Consider the following 13550-nt stretch of genomic DNA (forward strand, 5'->3'; position numbering starts at 1 on the left):
TTTTGCGCCACGTGACAAGGATGACGCGGGAGCGTGATCTATATGACCTCATTTTCTTATTTTTGACGATTACTGTGTGACTTTTCCCACCGCGCTTGACACCCAACGACTAGTAGTAGTAGTAGTAGTAGGGGCAAGCATAAGGAACAAATAGATAGTTGCATGTCGGATGCGATCATACCAGCACTAAAGCACCGGATCCCATCAGAACTACGAAGTTAAGCGTGCTTGTGCGAGAGTAGTACTAGGATGGGTGACCTCTTGGGAAGTCCTCGTGTTGCATTCCCCTTTTTAAATATATTTTTGCGCCACGTGACAAGGATGACGCGGGACCGTGATCTATATGACCTCATTTTCTTATTTTTGACGATTACTGTGTGACTTTTCCCACCGCGCTTGACACCCAACGACTAATAGTAGTAGTAGTAGTAGTAGTAGTAGTAGTAGTAGGGGAAAGCATAAGGAACAAATAGATAGTTGCATGTCGGATGCGATCATACCAGCACTAAAGCACCGGATCCCATCAGAACTCCGAAGTTAAGCGTGCTTGGGCGAGAGTAGTACTAGGATGGGTGACCTCCTGGGAAGTCCTCGTGTTGCATTCCCCTTGTTAAATATATTTTTGCGCCACGTGACAAGGATGACGCGGGACCGTGATCTATATGACCTCATTTTCTTATTTTTGACGATTACTGTGTGACTTTTCCCACCGCGCTTGACACCCAACGACTAATAGTAGTAGTAGTAGTAGTAGTAGTAGTAGTAGGAGTAGTAGTAGTAGGGGAAAGCATAAGGAACAAATAGATAGTTGCATGTCGGATGCGATCATACCAGCACTAAAGCACCGGATCCCATCAGAACTTCGAAGTTAAGCGTGCTTGGGCGAGAGTAGTACTAGGATGGGTGACCTCCTGGGAAGTCCTCGTGTTGCATTCCCCTTTTTAAATATATTTTTGCGCCACGTGACAAGGATGACGCGGGAGCGTGATCTATATGACCTCATTTTCTTATTTTTGACGATTACTGTGTGACTTTTTCCACCGCGCTTGACACCCAACGACTAGTAGTAGTAGTAGTAGTAGGGGCAAGCATAAGGAACAAATAGATAGTTGCATGTCGGATGCGATCATACCAGCACTAAAGCACCGGATCCCATCAGAACTCCGAAGTTAAGCGTGCTTGGGCGAGAGTAGTACTAGGATGGGTGACCTCCTGGGAAGTCCTCGTGTTGCATTCCCCTTTTTAAATATATTTTTGCGCCACGTGACAAGGATGACGCGGGACCGTGATCTATATGACCTCATTTTCTTATTTTTGACGATTACTGTGTGACTTTTCCCACCGCGCTTGACACCAACGACTAGTAGTAGTAGTAGTAGTAGTAGTAGTAGTAGTAGGAGTAGTAGTAGTAGTAGGGGAAAGCATAAGGAACAAATAGATAGTTGCATGTCGGATGCGATCATACCAGCACTAAAGCACCGGATCCCATCAGAACTCCGAAGTTAAGCGTGCTTGGGCGAGAGTAGTACTAGGATGGGTGACCTCCTGGGAAGTCCTCGTGTTGCATTCCTTTTTTAGATATATTTTTGCGCCACGTGACAAGGATGACGCGGGACCGTGATCTATATGACCTCATTTTCTTATTTTTGACGATTACTGTGTGACTTTTCCCACCGCGCTTGACACCCAACGACTAATAGTAGTAGTAGTAGTAGTAGTAGTAGTAGTAGTAGTAGGAGTAGTAGTAGTAGTAGTGGAAACCATAAGGAACAAATAGATAGTTGCATGTCGGATGCGATCATACCAGCACTAAAGCACCGGATCCCATCAGAACTCCGAAGTTAACCGTGCTTGGGCGAGAGTAGTACTAGGATGGGTGACCTCCTCGGAAGTCCTCGTGTTGCATTCCCCTTTTTAAATATATTTTTGCGCCACGTGACAAGGATGACGCGGGAGCGTGATCTATATGACCTCATTTTCTTATTTTTGACAATTACTGTGTGACTTTTCCCACCGCGCTTGAAACCCAACGACTAGTAGTAGTAGTGGTAGTAGTAGTAGTAGTAGTAGTAGTAGGGGCAAACATAAGGAACAAATAGATAGTTGCATGTCGGATGCGATCATACCAGCACTAAAGCACCGGATCAGGAAGTCCTCGTGTTGCATTCCCCTTTTTAAATATATTTTTGCGCCACGTGACAAGGATGACGCGGGACCGTGATCTATATGACCTCATTTTCTTATTTTTGACGATTATTGTGTGACTTTTCCCACCGCGCTTGACACCCAACGACTAGTAGTAGTAGTAGTAGTAGTAGTAAGGGCAAGCATAAGGAACAAATAGATAGTTGCATGTCGGATCCGATCATACCAACACTAAAGCACCGGATCCCATCAGAACTCTGAAGTTAAGCGTGCTTGGGCGAGAGTAGTACTAGGATGGGTGACCTCCTGGGAAGTCCTCGTGTTGCATTCCCCTTTTTAAATATATTTTTGCGCCACGTGACAAGGATGACGCGGGACCGTGATCTATATGACCTCATTTTCTTATTTTTGACGATTACTGTGTGACTTTTCCCACCGCGCTTGACACCCAACGACTAGTAGTAGTAGTGGTAGTAGTAGTAGTAGTAGTAGGGGAAAGCATAAGGAACAAATAGATAGTTGCATGTCGGATGCGATCATACCAGCACTAAAGCACCGGATCCCATCAGAACTCCGAAGTTAAGCGTGCTTGGGCGAGAGTAGTACTAGGATGGGTGACCTCCTGGGAAGTCCTCGTGTTGCATTCCCCTTTTTAAATATATTTTTGCGCCACGTGACAAGGATGACGCGGGACCGTGATCTATATGACCTCATTTTCTTATTTTTGACGATTACTGTGTGACTTTTCCCACCGCGCTTGACACCCAACGACTAGTAGTAGTAGTAGTAGTAGTAGGGGCAAGCATAAGGAACAAATAGATAGTTGCATGTCGGATGCGATCATACCAGCACTAAAGCACCGGATCCCATCAGAACTCCGAAGTTAAGCGTGCTTGGGCGAGAGTAGTACTAGGATGGGTGACCTCCTGGGAAGTCCTCGTGTTGCATTCCCCTTTTTAAATATATTTTTGCGCCACGTGACAAGGATGACGCGGGAGCGTGATCTATATGACCTCATTTTCTTATTTTTGACGATTACTGTGTGACTTTTCCCACCGCGCTTGACACCCAACGACTAGTAGTAGTAGTAGTAATAGTAGTAGTAGTAGTAGTAGGGGCCAGCATAAGGAACAAATAGATAGTTGCATGTCGGATGTGATCATACCAGCACTAAAGCACCGGATCCCATCAGAACTCCGAAGTTAAGCGTGCTTGGGCGAGAGTAGTACTAGGATGGGTGACCTCGTGGGAAGTCCTTGTGTTGCATTCCCCTTTTTAAATATATTTTTGCGCCACGTGACAAGGATGACGCGGGAGCGTGATCTATATGACCTCATTTTCTTATTTTTGACGATTACTGTGTGACTTTTCCCACCACGCTTGACACCCAACGACTAGTAGTAGTAGTGGTAGTAGTAGTAGTAGTAGTAGGGGCAAGCATAAGGAACAAATAGATAGTTGCATGTCGGATGCGATCATAGCAGCACTAAAGCACCGGATCCAATCAGAACTCCGAAGTTAAGCGTGCTTGGGCGAGAGTACTACTAGGATGGGTGACCTCCTGGGAAGTCCTCGTGTTGCATTCCCCTTTTTAAATATATTTTTGCGCCACGTGACAAGGATGACGCGGGAGCGTGATCTATATGACCTCATTTTCTTATTTATGACGATTAGTGTGTGACTTTTCCCACCGCGCTTGACACCCAACGACTAGTAGTAGTAGTAGTAGTAAGGGCAAGCATAAGGAACAAATATATAGTTGCATGTCGGATGCGATCATACCAGCACTAAAGCACCGGATCCCATCAGAACTCCGAAGTTAAGCGTGCTTGGGCGAGAGTAGTACTAGGATGGGTGACCTCCTGGGAAGTCCTCGTGTTGCATTCCCCTTTTTAAATATATTTTTGCGCCACGTGACAAGGATGATGCGGGAGCGTGATCTATATGACCTCATTTTCTTATTTTTGACGATTACTGTGTGACTTTTCCCACCGCGCTTGACACCCAACGACTAGTAGTAGTAGTAGTAGTAGTAGTAGTAGTAGGGGCAAGCATAAGGAACAAATAGATAGTTGCATGTCGGATGCGATCATACCAGCACTAAAGCAGCGGATCCCATCAGAACTCCGAAGTTAAGCGTGCTTGGGCGAGAGTAGTACTAGGATGGGTGACCTCTATTTTTGCGCCACGTGACAAGGATGACGCGGGAGCGTGATCTATATGACCTCATTTTCTTATTTTTGACGATTACTGTGTGACTTTTCCCACCGCGCTTGACACCCAACGACTAGTAGTAGTAGTAGTAGTAGTAGTAGTAGTAGTAGTAGTAGTAGTAGTAGTAGTAGTAGTAGTAGTAGTAGTAGTAGTAGTAGTAGTAGTAGTAGTAGTAGTAGTAGTAGTAGTAGTAGTAGTAGTAGTAGTAGTAGTAGTAGTAGTAGTAGTAGTAGTAGTAGTAGTAGTAGTAGTAGTAGTAGTAGTTGTAGTAGTAGTAGTAGTAGGGGCAAGCATAAGGAACAAATAGATAGTTGCATGTCGGATGCGATCATACCAGCACTAAAGCACCGGATCTCATCAGAACTCCGAAGTTAAGCGTGCTTGGGCGAGAGTAGTACTAGGATGGGTGACCTCCTGGGAAGTCCTCGTGTTGCATTCCCCTTTTTAAATATATTTTTGCGCCACGTGACAAGGATGACGCGGGAGCGTGATCTATATGACCTCATTTTCTTATTTTTGACGATCACTGTGTGACTTTTCCCACCGCGCTTGACACCCAACGACTAGTAGTAGTAGTAGTAGTAGGGGCAAGCATAAGGAACAAATAGATAGTTGCATGTCGGATGCGATCATACCAGCACTAAAGCACCGGATCCCATCAGAACTCCGAAGTTAAGCGTGCTTGGGCGAGAGTAGTACTAGGATGGGTGACCTCCTGGGAAGTCCTCGTGTTGCATTCCCCTTTTTAAATATATTTTTGCGCCACGTGACAAGGATGACGCGGGAGCGTGATCTATATGACCTCATTTTCTTATTTTTGACGATTACTGTGTGATTTTTCCCACCGCGCTTGACACCCAACGACTAGTAGTAGTAGCAGTAGTAGTAGTAGTAGGGGCAAGCATAAGGAACAAATAGATAGTTGCATGTCGGATGCGATCATACCAGCACTAAAGCACCGGATCCCATCAGAACTCCGAAGTTAAGCGTGCTTGGGCGAGAGTAGTACTAGGATGGGTGACCTCCTGGGAAGTCCTCGTGTTGCATTCCCCTTTTTAAATATATTTTTGCGCCACGTGACAAGGATGACGCGGGAGCGTGATCTATATGACCTCATTTTCTTATTTTTGACGATTACTGTGTGACTTTTCCCACCGTGCTTGACACCCAACGACTAGTAGTAGTAGTAGGGGCAAGCATAAGGAACAAATAGATAGTTGCATGTCGGATGCAATCATACCAGCACTAAAGCACCGGATCCCATCAGAACTACGAAGTTAAGCGTGCTTGGGCGAGAGTAGTACTAGGATGGGTGACCTCCTGGGAAGTCCTCGTGTTGCATTCCCCTTTTTAAATATATTTTTGCGCCACGTGACAAGGATGACGCGGGAGCGTGATCTATATGACCTCACTTTCTTATTTTTGACGATTACTGTGTGACTTTTCCCACCGCGCTTGACACCCAACGACTAGTAGTAGTAGTAGTAGTAGTAGTAGTAGTAGGGGCAAGCATAAGGAACAAATAGATAGTTGCATGTCGGATGCGATCATACGAGCACTAAAGCACCGGATCCCATCAGAACTCCGAAGTTAAGCGTGCTTGGGCGAGAGTAGTACTAGGATGGGTGACCTCTATTTTTGCGCCACGTGACAAGGATGACGCGGGAGCGTGATCTATATGACCTCATTTTCTCATTTTTGACGATTACTGTGTGACTTTTCCCACCGCGCTTGACACCCAACGACTAGTAGTAGTAGTAGTAGTAGTAGTAGTAGTAGTAGTAGTAGTAGTAGTAGTAGTAGTAGTAGTAGTAGTAGTAGTAGTAGTAGGGGCAAGCATAAGGAACAAATAGATAGTTGCATGTCGGATGCGATCATACCAGCACTAAAGCACCGGATCCCATCAGAACTCCGAAGTTAAGCGTGCTTGGGCGAGAGTAGTACTAGGATGGGTGACCTCCTGGGAAGTCCTCGTGTTGCATTCCCCTTTTTAAATATATTTTTGCGCCACGTGACAAGGATGACGCGGGAGCGTGATCTATATGACCTCATTTTCTTATTTTTGACGATTACTGTGTGACTTTTCCCACCGTGCTTGACACCCAACGACTAGTAGTAGTAGTAGTAGTAGGGGCAAGCATAAGGAACAAATAGATAGTTGCATGTCGGATGCGATCATAACTACACTAAAGCACCGGATCCCATCAGAACTCCGAAGTTAAGCGTGCTTGGGCGAGAGTAGTACTAGGATGGGTGACCTCCTGGGAAGTCCTCGTGTTGCATTCCCCTTTTTAAATATATTTTTGCGCCACGTGACAAGGATGACGCGGGAGCGTGATCTATATGACCTCATTTACTTATTTTTGACGATTACTGTGTGACTTTTCCCACCGCGTTTCACACCCAACGACTAGTAGTAGTAGTAGTAGTATTAGTAGTAGTAGTAGTAGGGGCAACCATAAGGAACAAATAGATAGTTGCATGTCGGATGCGATCATACCAGCACTAAAGCACCGGATCCCATCAGAACTCCGAAGTTAAGCGTGCTTGGGCGAGAGTAGTACTAGGATGGGTGACCTCCTGGGAAGTCCTCGTGTTGCATTCCCCTTTTTAAATATATTTTTGCGCCACGTGACAAGGATGACGCGGGACCGTGATCTATATGACCTTATTTTCTTATTTTTGACGATTACTGTGTGACTTTTCCCACCGCGCTTGACACCCAACGACTAGTAGTAGTAGTAGTAGGGGCAAGCATAAGGAACAAATAGATAGTTGCATGTCGGATGCGATCATACCAGCACTAAAGCACCGGATCCCATCAGAACTCCGAAGTTAAGCGTGCTTGGGTGAGAGTAGTACTAGGATGGGTGACCTCCTGGGAAGTCCTCGTGTTGCATTCCCCTTTTTAAATATATTTTTGCGCCACGTGACAAGGATGACGCGGGAGCGTGATCTATATGACCTCATTTTCTTATTTTTGACGATTACTGTGTGACTTTTCCCACCGCGCTTGACACCCAACGACTAGTAGTAGTAGTAGTAGTAGTAGTAGGGGCAAGCATAAGGAACAAATAGATAGTTGCATGTCGGATGCGATCATACCAGCACTAAAGCAACGGATCCCATCAGAACTCCGAAGTTAAGCGTCCTTGGGCGAGAGTAGTACTAGGATGGGTGACCTCCTGGGAAGTCCTCGTGTTGCATTCCCCTTTTTAAATATATTTTTGCGCCACGTGACAAGGATGACGCGGGAGCGTGATCTATATGACCTCATTTTCTTATTTTTGACGATTACTGTGTGACTTTTCCCACCGCGCTTGACACCCAACGACTAGTAGTAGTAGTAGTAGTAGTAGTAGGGGCAAGCATAAGGAACAAATAGATAGTTGCATGTCGGATGCGATCATACCAGCACTAAAGCAACGGATCCCATCAGAACTCCGAAGTTAAGCGTCCTTGGGCGAGAGTAGTACTAGGATGGGTGACCTCCTGGGAAGTCCTCGGGTTGCATTCCCCTTTTTAAATATATTTTTGCGCCACGTGACAAGGATGACGCGGGAGCGTGATCTATATGACCTCATTTTCTTATTTTTGACGATTACTGTGTGACTTTTCCCACCGCGCTTGACACCCAACGACTAGTAGTAGTAGTAGTAGTAGTAGTAGTAGGGGCAAGCATAAGGAACAAATAGATAGTTGCATGTCGGATGCGATCATACCAGCACTAAAGCACCGGATCCCATCAGAACTCCGAAGTTAAGCGTGCTTGGGCGAGAGTAGTACTAGGATGGGTGACCTCTATTTTTGTGCCACGTGACAAGGATGACGCGGGAGCGTGATCTATATGACCTCATTTCCTTATTTTTGACGATTACTGTGTGACTTTTCCCACCGCGCTTGACACCCAACGACTAGTAGTAGTAGTAGTAGTAGTAGTAGTAGTAGTAGTAGTAGTAGTAGTAGTAGTAGTAGTAGTAGTAGTAGTAGTAGTAGTAGTAGTAGTAGTAGTAGTAGTAGTAGTAGTAGTAGTAGTAGTAGTAGTAGTAGTAGTAGTAGTAGTAGTAGTAGTAGTAGTAGTAGGGGAAAGCATAAGGAACAAATAGATAGTTGCATGTCGGATGCGATCATACCAGCACTAAAGCACCGGATCCCATCAGAACTCCGAAGTTAAGCGTGCTTGGGCGAGAGTAGTACTAGGATGGGTGACCTCCTGGGAAGTCCTCGTGTTGCAATCCCCTTTTTAAATATATTTTTGCGCCACGTGACAAGGATGACGCGGGAGCGTGATCTATATGACCTCATTTTCTTATTTTTGACGATTACTGTGTGACTTTTCCCACCGCGCTTGACACCCAACGACTAGTAGTAGTAGTAGTAGTAGTAGTAGTAGTAGTAGGGGCAAGCATAAGGAACAAATAGATAGTTGCATGTCGGATGCGATCATACCAGCACTAAAGCACCGGATCCCATCAGAACTCCGAAGTTAAGCGTGCTTGGGCGACCTCCTGGGAAGTCCTCGTGTTGCATTCCCCTTTTTAAATATATTTTTGCGCCACGTGACAAGGATGGCGCGGGAGCGTGATCTATATGACCTCATTTTCTTATTTTTGACGATTACTGTGTGACTTTTCCCACCGCGCTTGACACCCAACGACTAGTAGTAGTAGTGGTAGTAGTAGTAGTAGTAGGGGCAAGCATAAGGAACAAATAGATAGTTGCATGTCGGATCCGATCATACCAGCACTAAAGCATCGGATCCCATCAGAACTCCGAAGTTAAGCGTGCTTGGGCGAAAGTAGTACTAGGATGGGTGACCTCCTGGGAAGTCCTCGTGTTGCATTCCCCTTTTTAAATATATTTTTGCGCCACGTGACAAGGATGACGCGGGAGCGTGATCTATATGACCTCATTTTCTTATTTTTGACGATTACTGTGTGACTTTTCCCACCGCGCTTGACACCCAACGACTAGTAGTAGTAGTAGTAGTAGTAGTAGTACGGGAAAGCATAAGGAACAAATAGATAGTTGCATGTCGGATGCGATCATAACAGCACTAAAGCATCGGATCCCATCAGAACTCCGAAGTTAAGCGTGCTCGGGCGGGAGTAGTACTAGGATGGGTGACCTCCTGGGAAGTCCTCGTGTTGCATTCCCCTTTTTAAATATATTTTTGCGCCACGTGACGAGGATGACGCGGGAGCGTGATCTATATGACCTCATTTTCTTATTTTTGACGATTACTGTGTGACTTTTCCCACCGTGCTTGACACCCAACGACTAGTAGTAGTAGTAGTAGTAGTAGGGGCAAGCATAAAGAACAAATAGATAGTTGCATGTCGGATGCGATCATACCAGCACTAAAGCACCGGATCCCATCAGAACTCCAAAGTTAAGCGTGCTTGGGCGAGAGTAGTACTAGGATGGGTGACCTCCTGGGAAGTCCTCGTGTTGCATTCCCCTTTTTAAATATATTTTTGCGCCACGTGACAAGGATGACGCGGGAGCGTGATCTATATGACCTCATTTTCTTATTTTTGACGATTACTGTGTGACTTATCCCACCGCGCTTGACACCCAACGACTAGTAGTAGTAGTAGTAGTAGTAGTAGTAGTAGGGGCAAGCATAAGGAACAAATAGATAGTTGCATGTCGGATGCGATCATACCAGCACTAAAGCACCGGATCCCATCAGAACTCCGAAGTTAAGCGTGCTTGGGCGAGAGTAGTACTAGGATGGGTGACCTCTATTTTTGCGCCACGTGACAAGGATGACGCGGGAGCGTGATCTATATGACCTTATTTTCTTATTTTTGACGATTACTATGTGACTTTTCCCACCGCGCTTGACACCCAACGACTAGTAATAGTAGTAGTAGTAGTAGTAGTAGGGGCAAGCATAAGGAACAAATAGATAGATGCATGTTGGATGCGATCATACCAGCACTAAAGCACCGGATCCCATCAGAACTCTGAAGTTAAGCGTGCTTGGGCGAGAGTAGTACTAGGATGGGTGACCTCCTGGGAAGTCCTCGTGTTGCATTCCCCTTTTTAAATATATTTTTGCGCCACGTGACAAGGATGACGCGGGAGCGTGATCTATATGACCTCATTTTCTTATTTTTGACGATTACTGTGTGACTTTTCCCACCGTGCTTGACACCCAACGACTAGTAGTAGTAGTAGTAGGGGCAAGCATAAGGAACAAATAGATAGTTGCATGTCGGATGCGATCATAACAGCACTAAAGCACCGGATCCCATCAAAACTCCGAAGTTAAGCGTGCTTGGGCGAGAGTAGTACTAGGATGGGTGACCTCCTGGGAAGTCCTCGTGTTGCATTCCCCTTTTTAAATATATTTTTGCGCCACGTGACAAGGATGACGCGGGAGCGTGATCTATATGACCTCATTTACTTATTTTTGACGATTACTGTGTGACTTTTCCCACCGCGCTTGACACCCAACGACTAGTAGTAGTAGTAGTAGTAGTAGTAGTAGTAGTAGTAGGGGCAAGCATAAGGAACAAATAGATAGTTGCATGTTGGATGCGATCATACCAGCACTAAAGCACCGGATCCCATCAGAACTCCGAAGTTAAGCGTGCTTGGGCGAGAGTAGTACTAGGATGGGTGACCTCCTGGGAAGTCCTCGTGTTGCATTCCCCTTTTTAAATATATTTTTGCGCCACGTGACAAGGATGACGCGGGACCGTGATCTATATGACCTCATTTTCTTATTTTTGACGATTACTGTGTGACTTTTCCCACCGCGCTTGACACCCAACGACTAGTAGTAGTAGTAGTAGTAGGGGCAAGCATAAGGAACAAATAGATAGTTGCATGTCGGATGCGATCATACCAGCACTAAAGCACGGGATCCCATCAGAACTCCGAAGTTAAGCGTGCTTGGGCGAGAGTAGTACTAGGATGGGTGACCTCCTTGGAAGTCCTCGTGTTGCATTCCCCTTTTTAAATATATTTTTGCGCCACGTGACAAGGATGACGCGGGAGCGTGATCTATATGACCTCATTTTCTTATTTTTGACGATTACTGTGTGACTTTTCCCACCGCGCTTGACACCCAACGACTACTAGTAGTAGTAGTAGGGGCAAGCATAAGGAACAAATAGATAGTTGCATGTCGGATGCGATCATACCAGCACTAAAGCATCGGATCCCATCAGAACTCTGAAGTTAAGCGTGCTTGGGCGAAAGTAGTACTAGGATGGGTGACCTCCTGGGAAGTCCTCGTGTTGCATTCCCCTTTTTAAATATATTTTTGCACCACGTGACAAGGATGACGCGGGAGCGTGATCTATATGACCTCATTTTCTTATTTTTGACGATTACTGTGTGACTTTTCCCACCGCGCTTGACACCCAACGACTAGTAGTAGTAGTAGTAGGGGCAAGCATAAGGAACAAATAGATAGTTGGATGTCGGATGCGATCATACCAGCACTAAAGCACCGGATCCCATCAGAACTCCGAAGTTAAGCGTGCTTGGGCGAGAGTAGTACTAGGATGGGTGACCTCCTGGGAAGTCCTCGTGTTGCATTCCCCTTTTTAAATATATTTTTGCGCCACGTGACAAGGATGACGCGGGAGCGTGATCTATATGACCTCATTTTCTTATTTTTGACGATTACTGTGTGACTTTTCCCACCGTGCTTGACACCCAACGACTAGTAGTAGTAGTAGTAGTAGGGGCAAGCATAAGGAACAAATAGATAGTTGCATGTCGGATGCGATCATAACAGCACTAAAGCACCGGATCCCATCAGAACTCCGAAGTTAAGCGTGCTTGGGCGAGAGTAGTACTAGGATGGGTGACCTCCTGGGAAGTCCTCGTGTTGCATTCCCCTTTTTAAATATATTTTTGCGCCACGTGACAAGGATGACGCGGGAGCGTGATCTATATGACCTCATTTACTTATTTTTGACGATTACTGTGTGACTTTTCCCACCGCGCTTGACACCCAACGACTAGTAGTAGTAGTAGTAGTAGTAGTAGTAGTAGGGGCAAGCATAAGGAACAAATAGATAGTTGCATGTTGGATGCGATCATACCAGCACTAAAGCACCGGATCCCATCAGAACTCCGAAGTTAAGCGTGCTTGGGCGAGAGTAGTACTAGGATGGGTGACCTCCTGGGAAGTCCTCGTGTTGCATTCCTCTTTTTAAATATATTTTTGCGCCACGTGACAAGGATGACGCGGGACCGTGATCTATATGACCTCATTTTCTTATTTTTGACGATTACTGTGTGACTTTTCCCACCGTGCTTGACACCCAACGACTAGTAGTAGTAGTAGTAGTAGGGGCAAGCATAAGGAACAAATAGATAGTTGCATGTCGGATGCGATCATACCAGCACTAAAGCACGGGATCCCATCAGAACTCCGAAGTTAAGCGTGCTTGGGCGAGAGTAGTACTAGGATGGGTGACCTCCTGGGAAGTCCTCGTGTTGCATTCCCCTTTTTAAATATATTTTTGCGCCACGTGACAAGGATGACGCGGGAGCGTGATCTATATGACCTCATTTTCTTATTTTTGACGATTACTGTGTGACTTTTCCCACCGCGCTTGACACCCAACGACTAGTAGTAGTAGTAGTAGTAGTAGTAGGGGCAAGCATAAGGAACAAATAGATAGTTGCATGTCGGATGCGATCATACCAGCACTAAAGCATCGGATCCCATCAGAACTCCGAAGTTAAGCGTGCTTGGGCGAAAGTAGTACTAGGATGGGTGACCTCCTCGGAAGTCCTCGTGTTGCATTCCCCTTTTTAAATATATTTTTGCGCCACGTGACAAGGATGACGCGGGAGCGTGATCTATATGACCTCATTTTCTTATTTTTGACGATTACTGTGTGACTTTTCCCACCGCGCTTGACACCCAACGACTAGTAGTAGTAGTAGTAGTACGGGAAAGCATAAGGAACAAATAGATAGTTGCATGTCGGATGCGATCATAACAGCACTAAAGCATCGGATCCCATCAGAACTCCGAAGTTAAGCGTGCTTGGGCGAGAGTAGTACTAGGATGGGTGACCTCCTGGGAAGTCCTCGTGTTGCATCCCCCTTTTTAAATATATTTTTGCGCCACGTGACGAGGATGACGCGGGAGCGTGATCTATATGACCTCATTTTCTTATTTTTGACGATTACTGTGTGACTTTTCCCACCGT

At 45.7% G+C, this 13550-nt stretch overlaps 37 non-coding genes and 5 pseudogenes across 37 annotated transcripts; all 42 read left to right on the forward strand.

Annotated features, from left to right (window-relative positions):
• The first annotated feature begins 167 nt into the window (after positions 1 to 167).
• On the forward strand, positions 168 to 286 carry LOC123432814. Its single transcript, XR_006624384.1, has one exon. It is a non-coding gene; the product is annotated as a 5S ribosomal RNA (ribosomal RNA).
• Positions 287 to 486: 200 nt separating this feature from the next.
• Positions 487 to 605, forward strand: LOC123433994. Its single transcript, XR_006625288.1, has one exon. It is a non-coding gene; the product is annotated as a 5S ribosomal RNA (ribosomal RNA).
• A 212-nt stretch (positions 606 to 817) lies between these two features.
• Positions 818 to 936, forward strand: LOC123436542. Its single transcript, XR_006627761.1, has one exon. It is a non-coding gene; the product is annotated as a 5S ribosomal RNA (ribosomal RNA).
• A 182-nt stretch (positions 937 to 1118) lies between these two features.
• LOC123433995 lies at positions 1119 to 1237 on the forward strand. Its single transcript, XR_006625289.1, has one exon. It is a non-coding gene; the product is annotated as a 5S ribosomal RNA (ribosomal RNA).
• A 214-nt stretch (positions 1238 to 1451) lies between these two features.
• Positions 1452 to 1570, forward strand: LOC123433996. Its single transcript, XR_006625290.1, has one exon. It is a non-coding gene; the product is annotated as a 5S ribosomal RNA (ribosomal RNA).
• A 220-nt stretch (positions 1571 to 1790) lies between these two features.
• On the forward strand, positions 1791 to 1909 carry LOC123438419. Its single transcript, XR_006629562.1, has one exon. It is a non-coding gene; the product is annotated as a 5S ribosomal RNA (ribosomal RNA).
• Positions 1910 to 2357: 448 nt separating this feature from the next.
• On the forward strand, positions 2358 to 2476 carry LOC123432839. Its single transcript, XR_006624410.1, has one exon. It is a non-coding gene; the product is annotated as a 5S ribosomal RNA (ribosomal RNA).
• A 197-nt stretch (positions 2477 to 2673) lies between these two features.
• LOC123433997 lies at positions 2674 to 2792 on the forward strand. Its single transcript, XR_006625291.1, has one exon. It is a non-coding gene; the product is annotated as a 5S ribosomal RNA (ribosomal RNA).
• Positions 2793 to 2977: 185 nt separating this feature from the next.
• LOC123433998 lies at positions 2978 to 3096 on the forward strand. Its single transcript, XR_006625292.1, has one exon. It is a non-coding gene; the product is annotated as a 5S ribosomal RNA (ribosomal RNA).
• Positions 3097 to 3296: 200 nt separating this feature from the next.
• LOC123437022 lies at positions 3297 to 3415 on the forward strand. Its single transcript, XR_006628225.1, has one exon. It is a non-coding gene; the product is annotated as a 5S ribosomal RNA (ribosomal RNA).
• A 197-nt stretch (positions 3416 to 3612) lies between these two features.
• Positions 3613 to 3731, forward strand: LOC123432994. The gene has a single exon (XR_006624556.1). It is a non-coding gene; the product is annotated as a 5S ribosomal RNA (ribosomal RNA).
• A 182-nt stretch (positions 3732 to 3913) lies between these two features.
• On the forward strand, positions 3914 to 4032 carry LOC123433999. The gene has a single exon (XR_006625293.1). It is a non-coding gene; the product is annotated as a 5S ribosomal RNA (ribosomal RNA).
• Positions 4033 to 4226: 194 nt separating this feature from the next.
• LOC123433588 lies at positions 4227 to 4339 on the forward strand (annotated as a pseudogene).
• Positions 4340 to 4679: 340 nt separating this feature from the next.
• On the forward strand, positions 4680 to 4798 carry LOC123435338. The gene has a single exon (XR_006626593.1). It is a non-coding gene; the product is annotated as a 5S ribosomal RNA (ribosomal RNA).
• A 182-nt stretch (positions 4799 to 4980) lies between these two features.
• On the forward strand, positions 4981 to 5099 carry LOC123434000. The gene has a single exon (XR_006625294.1). It is a non-coding gene; the product is annotated as a 5S ribosomal RNA (ribosomal RNA).
• A 191-nt stretch (positions 5100 to 5290) lies between these two features.
• On the forward strand, positions 5291 to 5409 carry LOC123434001. The gene has a single exon (XR_006625295.1). It is a non-coding gene; the product is annotated as a 5S ribosomal RNA (ribosomal RNA).
• A 176-nt stretch (positions 5410 to 5585) lies between these two features.
• LOC123438513 lies at positions 5586 to 5704 on the forward strand. The gene has a single exon (XR_006629650.1). It is a non-coding gene; the product is annotated as a 5S ribosomal RNA (ribosomal RNA).
• Positions 5705 to 5898: 194 nt separating this feature from the next.
• LOC123433591 lies at positions 5899 to 6011 on the forward strand (annotated as a pseudogene).
• A 214-nt stretch (positions 6012 to 6225) lies between these two features.
• Positions 6226 to 6344, forward strand: LOC123434003. Its single transcript, XR_006625297.1, has one exon. It is a non-coding gene; the product is annotated as a 5S ribosomal RNA (ribosomal RNA).
• Positions 6345 to 6526: 182 nt separating this feature from the next.
• On the forward strand, positions 6527 to 6645 carry LOC123432539. The gene has a single exon (XR_006624116.1). It is a non-coding gene; the product is annotated as a 5S ribosomal RNA (ribosomal RNA).
• A 200-nt stretch (positions 6646 to 6845) lies between these two features.
• Positions 6846 to 6964, forward strand: LOC123434004. The gene has a single exon (XR_006625298.1). It is a non-coding gene; the product is annotated as a 5S ribosomal RNA (ribosomal RNA).
• Positions 6965 to 7143: 179 nt separating this feature from the next.
• LOC123436325 lies at positions 7144 to 7262 on the forward strand. The gene has a single exon (XR_006627554.1). It is a non-coding gene; the product is annotated as a 5S ribosomal RNA (ribosomal RNA).
• A 188-nt stretch (positions 7263 to 7450) lies between these two features.
• LOC123431947 lies at positions 7451 to 7569 on the forward strand. The gene has a single exon (XR_006623552.1). It is a non-coding gene; the product is annotated as a 5S ribosomal RNA (ribosomal RNA).
• Positions 7570 to 7757: 188 nt separating this feature from the next.
• LOC123432628 lies at positions 7758 to 7876 on the forward strand. Its single transcript, XR_006624201.1, has one exon. It is a non-coding gene; the product is annotated as a 5S ribosomal RNA (ribosomal RNA).
• Positions 7877 to 8067: 191 nt separating this feature from the next.
• LOC123433466 lies at positions 8068 to 8180 on the forward strand (annotated as a pseudogene).
• Positions 8181 to 8478: 298 nt separating this feature from the next.
• LOC123436140 lies at positions 8479 to 8597 on the forward strand. Its single transcript, XR_006627375.1, has one exon. It is a non-coding gene; the product is annotated as a 5S ribosomal RNA (ribosomal RNA).
• A 197-nt stretch (positions 8598 to 8794) lies between these two features.
• On the forward strand, positions 8795 to 8892 carry LOC123433553 (annotated as a pseudogene).
• A 194-nt stretch (positions 8893 to 9086) lies between these two features.
• Positions 9087 to 9205, forward strand: LOC123432811. Its single transcript, XR_006624380.1, has one exon. It is a non-coding gene; the product is annotated as a 5S ribosomal RNA (ribosomal RNA).
• A 191-nt stretch (positions 9206 to 9396) lies between these two features.
• On the forward strand, positions 9397 to 9515 carry LOC123432330. The gene has a single exon (XR_006623919.1). It is a non-coding gene; the product is annotated as a 5S ribosomal RNA (ribosomal RNA).
• Positions 9516 to 9700: 185 nt separating this feature from the next.
• On the forward strand, positions 9701 to 9819 carry LOC123436076. Its single transcript, XR_006627312.1, has one exon. It is a non-coding gene; the product is annotated as a 5S ribosomal RNA (ribosomal RNA).
• A 194-nt stretch (positions 9820 to 10013) lies between these two features.
• On the forward strand, positions 10014 to 10126 carry LOC123433495 (annotated as a pseudogene).
• A 160-nt stretch (positions 10127 to 10286) lies between these two features.
• LOC123435784 lies at positions 10287 to 10405 on the forward strand. The gene has a single exon (XR_006627032.1). It is a non-coding gene; the product is annotated as a 5S ribosomal RNA (ribosomal RNA).
• Positions 10406 to 10584: 179 nt separating this feature from the next.
• Positions 10585 to 10703, forward strand: LOC123432413. Its single transcript, XR_006623997.1, has one exon. It is a non-coding gene; the product is annotated as a 5S ribosomal RNA (ribosomal RNA).
• A 200-nt stretch (positions 10704 to 10903) lies between these two features.
• Positions 10904 to 11022, forward strand: LOC123434005. Its single transcript, XR_006625299.1, has one exon. It is a non-coding gene; the product is annotated as a 5S ribosomal RNA (ribosomal RNA).
• A 182-nt stretch (positions 11023 to 11204) lies between these two features.
• On the forward strand, positions 11205 to 11323 carry LOC123438437. The gene has a single exon (XR_006629579.1). It is a non-coding gene; the product is annotated as a 5S ribosomal RNA (ribosomal RNA).
• Positions 11324 to 11502: 179 nt separating this feature from the next.
• LOC123432290 lies at positions 11503 to 11621 on the forward strand. Its single transcript, XR_006623881.1, has one exon. It is a non-coding gene; the product is annotated as a 5S ribosomal RNA (ribosomal RNA).
• A 179-nt stretch (positions 11622 to 11800) lies between these two features.
• On the forward strand, positions 11801 to 11919 carry LOC123434006. Its single transcript, XR_006625300.1, has one exon. It is a non-coding gene; the product is annotated as a 5S ribosomal RNA (ribosomal RNA).
• A 182-nt stretch (positions 11920 to 12101) lies between these two features.
• On the forward strand, positions 12102 to 12220 carry LOC123437886. The gene has a single exon (XR_006629051.1). It is a non-coding gene; the product is annotated as a 5S ribosomal RNA (ribosomal RNA).
• Positions 12221 to 12414: 194 nt separating this feature from the next.
• LOC123434008 lies at positions 12415 to 12533 on the forward strand. Its single transcript, XR_006625301.1, has one exon. It is a non-coding gene; the product is annotated as a 5S ribosomal RNA (ribosomal RNA).
• A 182-nt stretch (positions 12534 to 12715) lies between these two features.
• On the forward strand, positions 12716 to 12834 carry LOC123436698. Its single transcript, XR_006627911.1, has one exon. It is a non-coding gene; the product is annotated as a 5S ribosomal RNA (ribosomal RNA).
• Positions 12835 to 13022: 188 nt separating this feature from the next.
• LOC123432367 lies at positions 13023 to 13141 on the forward strand. Its single transcript, XR_006623953.1, has one exon. It is a non-coding gene; the product is annotated as a 5S ribosomal RNA (ribosomal RNA).
• Positions 13142 to 13323: 182 nt separating this feature from the next.
• LOC123431731 lies at positions 13324 to 13442 on the forward strand. Its single transcript, XR_006623320.1, has one exon. It is a non-coding gene; the product is annotated as a 5S ribosomal RNA (ribosomal RNA).
• The last annotated feature ends 108 nt before the right edge of the window (positions 13443 to 13550 follow it).

The sequence above is a fragment of the Hordeum vulgare genome, chromosome 2H, assembly GCF_904849725.1.
Source record: "Hordeum vulgare subsp. vulgare chromosome 2H, MorexV3_pseudomolecules_assembly, whole genome shotgun sequence".
NCBI lineage: Eukaryota > Viridiplantae > Streptophyta > Magnoliopsida > Poales > Poaceae > Hordeum > Hordeum vulgare.